The following is an 11,345-nucleotide window of genomic DNA, read 5'->3' on the forward strand; positions in this document are numbered from 1 at the left end:
GCTGAGGGGAACCTCATGCAATTCAACAAGAGCAAGTGCAAGGTCCTGCACCTGGGGAGGAACAACCCCATGCACCAGTACAGGCTGGTGGCTGAACTGCTGGAAAGTGGCTCTGCTGAGAAGGCCCTGGGAGTGCTGGTGGACAACAAGCTGACCCTGAGCCAGCAGTGTGCCCTTGTGTCCTAGAAGGCCAACGGTACCCTGGGCTGCATTAAAAAGAGTGTGGCCAGCAGGTCAAGGGAGATTACCCTCCCCCTCTATGCTGCCTGAGTGAGACTACATCTGGAGTGCTGTGTCCCGTTCAGGGTTCCCCAGTTTATGAAGGACAGGGAACTACTGGACAGAGTCCAGTGGAGAGCTATGAAGATCAGGGGACTGGAGCACCTCCTGTATGAGAAAAGGCTGAGAGACCTGGGTTTGTTCGGCCTGGAGAAGAGAAGGCTGAAGGGGAATTTCATCAATACCTATAAAATATCTAAAGGGTGGGTGTCAGGCGGATAGGACTAGGCTCTTCTCAGTGGTGCCCAATGACAGGAGAAAGGGCAATGGGCACAAATTGGAACACAGCAAGTTCCACCTGGGTTTAAGGAGAAACTTCTTTACTGTGAGGGTGCCAGAGCAGTGGAACAGGCTGCCCAGGGAGGTTGTGGCGTCTCCTTCCCTGGAGACATTCAGAACCCACCTGGACGCGGTCCCATGCCCCCTGCTCTGGGTGTCCCTGCTCAAGCAGGGGGGTTGGATGAGAAGATCTCCAGATATTCCTTCTAATCCCTACCATTCTGTGATTCTGTCTGTGTAAATATGCCAACTCTGACTGTGACAGAATAATTATCTTCCATTGTGTGATGGTCCCAGATTGTGATTTAGCAAAACAAGCAGAAATTACCTACCTGAATCTCTGTACTCTTCTTAGCTTATTTCAGTCTTTCCAAAACTGCAGAAAAGTATTTTAGGTATGTAACCTACACTTTAGACAGTCTGTGCTCCCTTAGAAATACTATTCCTTGAAAATAAGTACTTAGAATATGTTTATATCAGAACAGCTCAAACTCTTCTTTTATAGTTCCCAGAATGGGTGATGATCACAAAAGGAATAGCCAGCCAATATAGTTATGCTGTCACTTGGTGTGAGCCCTCGTGCATTATTTACTACCCATCACTGAAATTATACTGTACAAATAAAAAGATTAATTTCCTTCTAGATTTTCCTCTAGTAGTCTCATGATTTTAGGACTTCTTTTAATGTCATTTAATCACCTACCAAGCTCCTGTGTCTATTTGCTCTTAAAAGTTTTTAATATGACTATTTAATCTTTGGGTACTTATTACCATTAATAACTTGTGTCTTGGTTGTTTATAAATGTTGCTTAAAAACATCCTGTGAAGTTAGTTGGTAGTTTTCCTAATTAAACTCAGAATTACTTCAGAACTGGCAGTTTTACAACGTTTAACAGGGAATATTTTTTTTACTGTTTAGCATGTAATAGATCATTGAAAATTAAAACTCTTGACTTCAACTGCAACAGTCCTTTCTCAAGTCTACTGCAAATCAAACCATATGTGTTTTAAGGTTAACTCCCAGAATGCAAGAAATGCATAGCATCTGGGAAAATGTGACTTGGCCAGCATTGCATATCATCTCATTATTCTAGGTGACATTCAAGTGCCTTGAATGTGAAACTGCAGATTTTTTCTGTGGAATTTTTTTGCTTGATTCGTTACCCACCTTCGGTTACCTGCAGTAAGTTATACAGCAAAACTTTAGACTTCTTTTAGCTTGAAAGACTAACACAAGTATATGATTGTGCTGATTTTGGCTGGGAGAGAGTTAATCTTCTTCACAGTGGCTACTTTGGGGCTATGTTTTGGATTTGTGCTGAAAACAGTGTTGATAATACAGGGATGTTTTAGTTACTGCTGAGCAGGGCTTACACAGAGTCAAGGCCTTTCTGCTTCTCATGCCACACCTACTCACTCCAGCGAGTAGGCTGGGGGTGCACAAGAAGTTGGGAGGGGACACAGCTGGGACAGCTGGCCCCACCTGACCCAAGGGATATTCCATATCATGTGACATCATGCCCAGCATATAAAACTGGGGGAAGAAGAAGGAAGGAGAGGACGTTTGGAGTGATGGCATTTGTCTTCCCAAGTAACCATCACATGTGGTGGAGCCCTGCTTTCCTGAACACCTGCCTGCTGATGGGAAGTAGTGAATGGATTCCTTGTTCTGCTTTGCTTGCGCACACAGCTTTTACCTTACTTATTAAACTGTCTTTTATCTCAACTCACAAATTTTCTCACTTTTACTCTTCTGATTCTCCCCCATCCCACCAGGAGGGAGGGAGTGAGTGGCTGCATGGGGCTTAGTTGCCGGCTGGGGTTAAACCATGACAATGATACTAGCAATGTAACGTACGCACTATGTATTCTGGTACGGATTTACTATTTGTTGAATAAACATTTCAGATGCTGGACTTTTTATCTTTGGATAAAATTTATCAATTATTTCTGCTATTAGGCTAGTTATTAATTATTGGAATGCATTTGAAAACTGACAATGCAATGACTGCCTATGGATTCCTAGTTAAGCATATTATTTTGATAATTGAGTTTGAATACACTTACTTAAGCTTGCACCTCTAATTCTGTGACATATGATTCCTAAATACTGAAAATGGTTTCATGTGCATTTGTATGTACATTTAATATATATCTGTATGCACATCTGGACAGAAATGCAATTGTATGGAACCAAAGTCCTGGTCTCTGAATTACCTGTTTAAGCCAAGTATTTAACAAATTATCCTCCTAAAATTAATGTCATGGATTAGCTGTGTTTTCAGCCATGTAGCTAAAACAACAGTAGGTCTCATTAATTAATTAATAAGAAGGAAAAGAAAGAAAAGAATCACCTTATCAACAAATACATTCAGGAGTTTAGTCGTAATAAGGTGTTCTTACCACCATGTGACCTTTCAGGACACAGGATTGAGCAAACTGGGTACAGCTTTCATTTTGAAGGTCAGGTGGTGTTGAAATTTCCCTTCCACAGAGAAGACAATTTATTTTACCCTCTGAATTCTCACCAGGCTGAAACCTGTCAGCCAAATACAGTACAAATCTCTGATTTTCAGGTCTCATTGGTCTAATATGTATGCCTTTTTAGCTGCCGATTGGTTAAAACCCACAGAGTTTTAGAATAATTTCTCTAAAGCTGTTTTGAAATTGGATAATTTCCATGTATAAACGTATTTCAGTCTTAATTGCTATAGGCACCAGGCTTCTCTTTCTGCCTTTGAATTGACAGCATGTTCTGTTTTACCAGTTTAACTTAAAAGCCAGAAAGCCATTTAAAACAGCCGATCATCCCAACAATCGTATACAGCTTAAAGACAGTGGTGAGCAGGGAGGGGGGAAGAGAGCTGTATTGTAATCTTAATGATATAAATAAGCGCTAGTACAGTTTCTTGATTCATCTTTGCTTATAGTAGGGTTTTTTTAACATTATGGCAGCATTTGAGGACTTCAAGCAGGACTGAGTTCTTATTCTGTTACGCATTGTGCAAATGTAGTAAGAAACAGTCTGCTCACTGGAAAACCTCTGGCCTAACCTGAGACAATAGTAGAACCATGAAGAGAAGATGAAAAATCATAGCAAAAATGTGATACCTAACTGTTATGAAGTCAGCTGTTGATTATTTTAACATGTTTATATACTTCTGGTTAGTTTAATTTTTATTTATTGCGCCTTTCTGTTGATGTACAATAACCATGTCTCTGTGGACTTTGTCAATATGATAAAACATACATAAGCCCAGACTGCATCATCTATATTACAGAGCTGTTACCAACCTTCTGTTGTAAGCAACGACTGCTAAAGAAACTAAGCTGTTTGACAGATAACTAATTAAAAGATGCTTATCCATGCTTGTTACAAGAAAGTCTGAAAACACTGAGGCCATGTTTAAAGCTTTTCTTAATAAGAGCTGTACTATATAAGCTCCATACATGTGTTAGCAGTTAAATCTTACATTACTGCAGGAGGTTGACTGGAGCATGACAGTTTCATTTCTCCAACAAGGCAAACAAGGCAAATTTCTGCAGCTGGTAAAAATTATTAAAAATAGAAGACGTGAAAATCCCCAAGGTTCTCTTTGGCCTTCCACCCATTTAAGGAGAAAGTAGGTCTGGCAACAAGAATTTTCATCAAAACAAAGACAACAAAATAAACAGAATCCATGATTCACAAGAGAAAGGTTTCATGCTTTATTGTGCTTTCATTTTCTCTCAGGACTACAAGGCACTGTGCTTCTGGAATTAAGATACTCTTGACTCAAAAGAGAAAACGTGATATTCTTCTTGACCCTGGCACAGGAAGTTATTAGAATGGTATTCGTTTTCAGTGACTAAGCAGTGGGTTAACCATGCCTCAGACTAGCAGAGCAAACAATCTGTTCTGGTTGAAACTGTTTGGCTTTACTCTGTAAATAACCAAGCACATTTTCAATACACAAGAATCTTGAATTGCATTAATTAATTCATGAGATATCAAAGTTGAAGAAAATGTGTCCTGCTGATTAAGTTCTTGGATGGGAATCAATGGCTTCATTGCCTGGACATATTAACTTTCTAAATATCATCACCATGGGTTTCATTACAGAGTACACAATAGATTGCACATGGCTGAGTGAGATATACCCAGGAAGCCAGTCACTTAGAATTAATATACAGTCCATGAATCAAGCTGTCCTGCTGGTATTCTGCAGAAAGGGAGAGAAGGACATACTTGAAGGCCCTGATTCACAGCTGACATTCAATCTGACCTCTCTTTCATGTTCCATGAAAGTAATATGACATGCTGGTTACTTTTCTGGTTTTAGAGTAAGTGCTACTGTGATAAATTGACAGGCAAGATGATCAAACCCAGGGGAGGAATTAAGGAGGTGTGGGTTTGGTAGTTTTAGGGAAATTGGATGGTTTGACAAAAACTCTTTTTCACTGACAAATGGGAGATATTTGAAACTTAACTAGAAATGAACTGTCAGATATATTTTTCCTTTTCTTTTCTTCTTTCTGTCTCATCCCATTATTCTTTTTCCCTCACTGAAGACAATGTAATGTAGTATTTAGAGCTTTTTTTTTCCTGTTTCCATTTTAATCTTTTTCAAAGTGAGGAAAGTTTGGTGAAAGGAAAACAGATTCCTTGTATTTTTTCATCCAATTTTCATCTTTTTATAGCTTGGGAGTTACCTATTCTGCCACACTCAGTTGCAAAAGAGAAAGTAAAAGGAGAAAACTTAATGTGCATTAAAATAATCATAGCTTTCTGGAATGAAAATCAGAAAATGTTTTTAAAAAATAAACTTATCTTTTTTTTTTTTTTTTAACCACTCCAGTTACAGGAGGTGTGGAGTTTCTAGAATATAACATAAGTATGAACTGTGCAAAACCTTAAGATGCTCAACTCAAACTAAATGTTGCCCTCAATTAGAAAGAGGAGGGCTCTTTGGTAATGTCCCTGAACATGGTGATAACACCGATAAGGGCGCCTGTCAAGTGGGCTGTTATTGTGGAGTTGCAGTGTGCCTGGGATGCTCCAAAGCTACAGCATGTTAGCATACCACACTCCCTTTTTTTGTTTTAATGAGTTCCTTGGGTTTGCTTTTCTTTTCCTCCCTCTTCGTATCAAAAACTTAATTGCCTCATGTTTTTATTCCCGTTTTCTGTGCTTTTCTTCTAAATTTTTGTTCTGTAAGGAGAAAAAAAAAGAAAGATCTTTCTGAAATGAAGATGAAACTGGTCAATAGTTACCATTCACAAAATATGCCTGACTCATTACACAAATCATCTATGTAGCGGCCACTGCCGTCCCACTTGATATAAACTCAGCAACAGAAATGCTATGTATTTTATTCTGGCAATGGCTTCAAATGACATTGCATCAGGAGCCTTCAGGCTCCTGAACTATTCTCCAGAATGTCCTCTCTTGGTGCAACAGTGGGTTAAAGTACAGGCTGCCTTGGAGCTGAGCAACAGCCTACCTCTGTCAGGTCTTCCTTCACCCCGTGGTGGGTACAGTATGCAGCAGACCCCAAGCAATAGCACTACTTAAAAATGTAATCATTGCAGGCAGATTCTTTCCCCAGACACTCTGAAAGTCTACTGTACATTTTTTTACTGTTTTTTGTATTGAGTAAAAATAAAAGCAAAGATAAAATTACGTGCTTCCTAAAGTATTTAAAACTCCTCTCCAAAGACTGCCATTTCTATAGCACCCTACACAGCTTTCCATTTCCAGAGTTAGAAACAGTTCTTTTATTTGACGTTATTTGGTAGCTTGAATGGACACATGGTTAAAAACATTTTTTCTCTAACGAATGGGGAGCTGGATTCCTGATGTTCAGAATATGCAGAGCGTTGAAAAGATAAATAGCACTGCTTGATTAACATCTTAATGAACTTACTGAAAAGGCCATCTCGTGTCTTAAATTCACATTCACATGTGCTGAACAGTTTTATGTTTCTTTTACATTCCTTTGAAGTCCTTAATGCAAAAGGCCATCAAGAATTTTTTTTTAATCTCAAATATTAAGAGCAGTTGCATGTCTGACTCAAGGCATGTTACTGACTGCTGATATATGGCATACCAGCGAGAAAACAAAGTACCAGGCCTTTATCATAAATGCCACCTGTTTTAGGAATTGTCAGTCACCAGCCCTTTGAACTTCTCATTTTGTTATAGACATGACATTGAGAAGGAGGAAAGGGAGCTGGGGAAGGACAGGAAGATTTCAAGGCAAAAGCTCCAGAAACTGCAATTTTCTTCCAGCCCAAGGAGTACATCAGAAAGCATCCCTGCCTGAAACAAAGCAGAGGGAGGAAGGGTGAGGCTGAATTTAGTGTTTTAAAGTCTATCTCAATTCCAAATGATTGTTTATTATACATCAGGCCTGAAACATAGTTATTTCTGCACCAGCACAGATGAGACTAATTTGTTTCAACATTTGCTTTGTAAAATAGTTCCTCAGTTTCATAGGTACATCCTTAGATGGACCATTTCCACAGTCCATTTAATCTGCGAGACTTATAACAACTATGAAAGAACCTAATTTTCAGTCTAAGCTGCTTTGTCGAGGACTGAGGGGGAAATGAGTATTTAACATAAATTTTCAAAAATTCTGTCCTTCCATTGTAATTTCAGGAACTGAATTCTAAGCTCCATAACTCCATCAGATTCACTGTTTAACAAAGTGATAGGAAGGCATTTAATTTTTCATGGCCATTGTTCAGACGGGGTAATTATCTGCAGCATGACATTAAACAAATAGCTCCTCTGTGATGTCAGTGTTTGTGTAGAAAGCTAGGAACATTTTATGGAAATTTTATCTCATAACACCAAGTTATGGATCCTGCAAATATTAATACCCTGGATTGACATTTTTGTTGACAGAACTTCCCATGGGTCAAGTCTGAGAGCCATAAGCAATGTTTTTACTTATTCTTGATTTTTTCTGGAGCAACTTAACTGGTGTACGTGGGTTGGAATACTTCTCAGATTTTTTTTGCCCCCTCATTCTAGTTATGTGGATGGAGAGGCATTTACTGAAGAGTTTTTTTACAAAAGGTCCTTATGATCTGAGAGCAAACTATGTCCCTTCAGAAAGCTCGGTGAACTGGGGCACTAGGATGCTGGGACAAGAAAGGGCATTGATTCAATTGCTTGCATTACTGTTGTCAATGTGCAAAGAAGCCTTCTGACTCAAGACTGTCATATCAGTAAGCTGTTTAATAAAATAAGAAGTAGTATCTTAAGGACACTTGTGCTGCTTAAGGGAAAGTAAGTGTTGTAAGACACATTGGAGACCTTAAAAAGCAGCATTGGCATGTTATGATTGTAATTCATATTTACGTCACTTCGGTTGTCACAGGCTCAGAAAAGCCAGACAAACTGAGTCATCCTGGATAATATCCAAAACCTCCCACATACAACCTGGAAAAAACTGTCCTTTATAAATACATATCTATATATATATATTTTAAATATCCTTCCCATTTTCTGGAGTTATTGTTTGATATCCTGTTGTCTTCATGTTGCAAGAGCCTAATTATGCATGGCAAACAATTTACTGTTTTCTACTGTTTTTGTACGAAGAGCTTAAAATCCTTAAAACAGGTAGGAGGCGCCTTCCTAATAATGTATACAGTACTGAGAAAACTAATACATTAATAGGAAATCACTACTATTCTGGTACATGGTGCATTACTCACATGTTTCTGTTCAGCTTCTGATATAAGCCCTAAGTGAATATGAATGAAATATTCTCAAAGTACTTAATACTTCCCAGATCTGCCACTGAACTATAACTGGACCTGCTTGGCAATTTCCCATCAGTAACTCCCTGTCATAAGTAGGGACAGTTACACAGAATCAGGCCAGCCTCTGAGGACCCTACAGATATTCAGCATAAACAACTTACAGCTGTAGCAGATGTTGAATCATACTGAAAAAGTATCAGTATTTTGGATCAAAGCTGGAGAACCCTATGCTCTGCTACCTCTTTACTGTTCTTGGAAAAGATCCTTTAGTCAATTTTTGTAGAATCAGGAATAGACGCCTTATTTGTGTGTTTCCCCTGTGCATACCATGGATGATAAACCCTTCACTTGAAATCACCTGGTAGTTAACTCATCTGTATAGTACCCAAGAGGGTGAGCTTTATAACTGTACGACTTATTGCTCCCTCATTGGTTACTACTGACTGCCATTCTAGCTTGTCATTAAAGGAATTTGAGTTGTTTAAATGTCATGATGTCTGGATTTGTTTTGTTGATAATCAGAAGGTATCGTGTGTTCAAATTAGGTATCGGGACCTTGGTAGAATTGTCACATCTAACCGTATCATCACTGTACCAATTTTCACATGTTGGTTCTGGTTCTGAAGTCTGAATAAAATGTGTTTTCATGATATCTAACAGACAATAGAGCCTCACAGCAGCTTATGAACTGCTGGATTCTTTTAAAAATTATGCTGGCAAATATTTAAGTGTGGAAAGTGCCCTTTTTAGAAACTTGTTTGCCCGCCTACTAGATTCTCATAATCTCTCTGTTAATTGCTGTATATTTATTGGAGTCTGACAGAAAGTTGCAAAACATGCCTCTGATGATTGCATACATTTGAACACATTTAGATAGCACTTGCCTTAAGCAATCCATGCTGTGAAAGCAATCTTTATGTAAAAGAGGTGAAAAAACCCTGTACACTAAAAAAAAGACAAGGTTCTGTCATCTTCAGAAACACACAGTCAGTCAAAGCCTAACGCCAAGCATACTAAAACAGTGGAAAAACCCCAAGCATTATCCGTCAGCATTCCAGTATCTTTCACAAATGGTTCTTGCAGCTTTGGACTCGTGCGACAAGAAGACACAAGGCATCAATCTTCTCCCTAACTGCAACAACAAAATCATATACCACTTGGAACATGTATTTTCTGTTTTATATGCATTATAAATGTTTCCTCATGCATAAAAATACTCTGAAATATTATGTGGGGCAGTGCTATGTCAGTGACAAACATTATTGGAATAGTATCATAATCGTACTGGTCTAAAGTGAGAAGTAAGGTATGTAAGGGTAGGTTTCTCTCTTATATTTTATTTAGCCAGCTGGAAAAAGATTTGCACAGACTGTTCTATCACCTAAACTGTTGACTTGATTGGCTTAACAGGTCATTTCCTTTTTTCTACAAGATCGTCAGTGTTCACATATCACCTTGCCATAATAATTAATATTGGCACCTGGTTCTCTCTTACTCTAACAGTAAAAGGCATGAAAGAGGTGCCAGTGATGCCAAGAAGAAAAGACAGAAGGGAAGGAGTATAACACAAATTATAATTTTCTGTAAAAGTGGGCGGAAGTCACTAATATGATTAAAATAAGACATTCCTTAACAAAAGAAAGTTCAGTGACCAATTTTTATTGTAAGTATTAACTATGACACTGGTGTGTCTCAAATGGAGCAATTCCAGTGCACAACAGATTCTGCTTGCAAAACCCAGTAAATAACAATATCAGCAAGTGTGTGACTGGCTACCCAGTAATTTGAACATGTGTGCCTTCTCTCTGCATGCTGGCACTGCCTCTTGCTCGAATTTAGTAATGCTGAAGATTAAAGCTGTCAGTTACATATAAGGGTTAAGAACTCCAAAAGGATTTATGATCTCTCTGCAGTCTCCAGGGATAATAACCAGACTGTTCCCTGCCAAAACACTCCTAAGCTGCCCTGCAGTGAGAAGCGTTACAGGAAAAGTACCAGTTAGGCAGGGGGAGGGGAAATAGCAACGGAATAGGTAAATGCAGCTGTCAGCATCTTACCTGCCGTGTCTATCTTCCATTCTTACTTCAGTGTACTTCCTCTTTTCTTTCAAGAAATTTATTGTAAAATTGACTTAAATTTAATGTCAGGTAGACTTAATTCAAGTTAGAGTGTATCAGTATATCTTTAGCTGCATATAGAAACTTCCTTAGAATAATGAACCTAAAGAACTTAGAAATAATGAACTGCTAAGAATAGTGAACTACTAATGAAGACTGTTCCTCCCTCAAGTTCTGTCATTCATTGCCAGGAATATAGCCTGAGCTAATATTCATAGTTTACAAGTCCACTGATGGCTGAGAGAATTTATTGTCACTCTAGTGCCCTCCTGGAGAATAGTGCTTATCGGGCTGTAATTAAAGAATACAGTCATTCAGTGCCTGAAAATCTGGGAATACAATTTGATTTCAGCTCCTATCCTTTAGGTATTAACTAAAGGAAAAGATTCTGGAATCATCACTGTCGAGTCTCTCATTGAAACATAATTGTATCGTCTGCCTTTCCCTCCGCCCCAGTAGCTTTTGCAAAAATTAACCAGTCAGCAGAGGTTTTCCAATCACTAATTTCTCAAAGGCTTTGCAAATAGGTTGTTGAAAGGACAGAAACCCCAGCTGAGGAAAAAACCCTGTGATCTGACTACCGATCTGCAGCTGAGACAAACCGCTTCTATGTCTGAAGCCTCCAGCTGAAAGAATATGCGTCTTTTTAAACATCAAAATCAAGCACCAACCATAGTTCATTCAGCCTATTGCTTGCTGAGCAGTTTGCTTTTCTACAGCTCCATTCAGACTGTGGCAAAGGTGAGGGTGATGATAAAGGTTTACAAGCACTTAAGCTAACCCATATGCTTATTTGTGTGATTCACATCATTTGGGTTAGCTCTTTAAAAACTGTCCAGTCAGCATTGAATCTGCTGCAGGAGAGTTTGTTCAGTAGGGGTCAACACAACCTTCAATGTGAAGGGGGTGTTG

This window comes from Phalacrocorax aristotelis, chromosome Z (assembly GCF_949628215.1).
Source record: "Phalacrocorax aristotelis chromosome Z, bGulAri2.1, whole genome shotgun sequence".
NCBI classification, from domain to species: domain Eukaryota; kingdom Metazoa; phylum Chordata; class Aves; order Suliformes; family Phalacrocoracidae; genus Phalacrocorax; species Phalacrocorax aristotelis.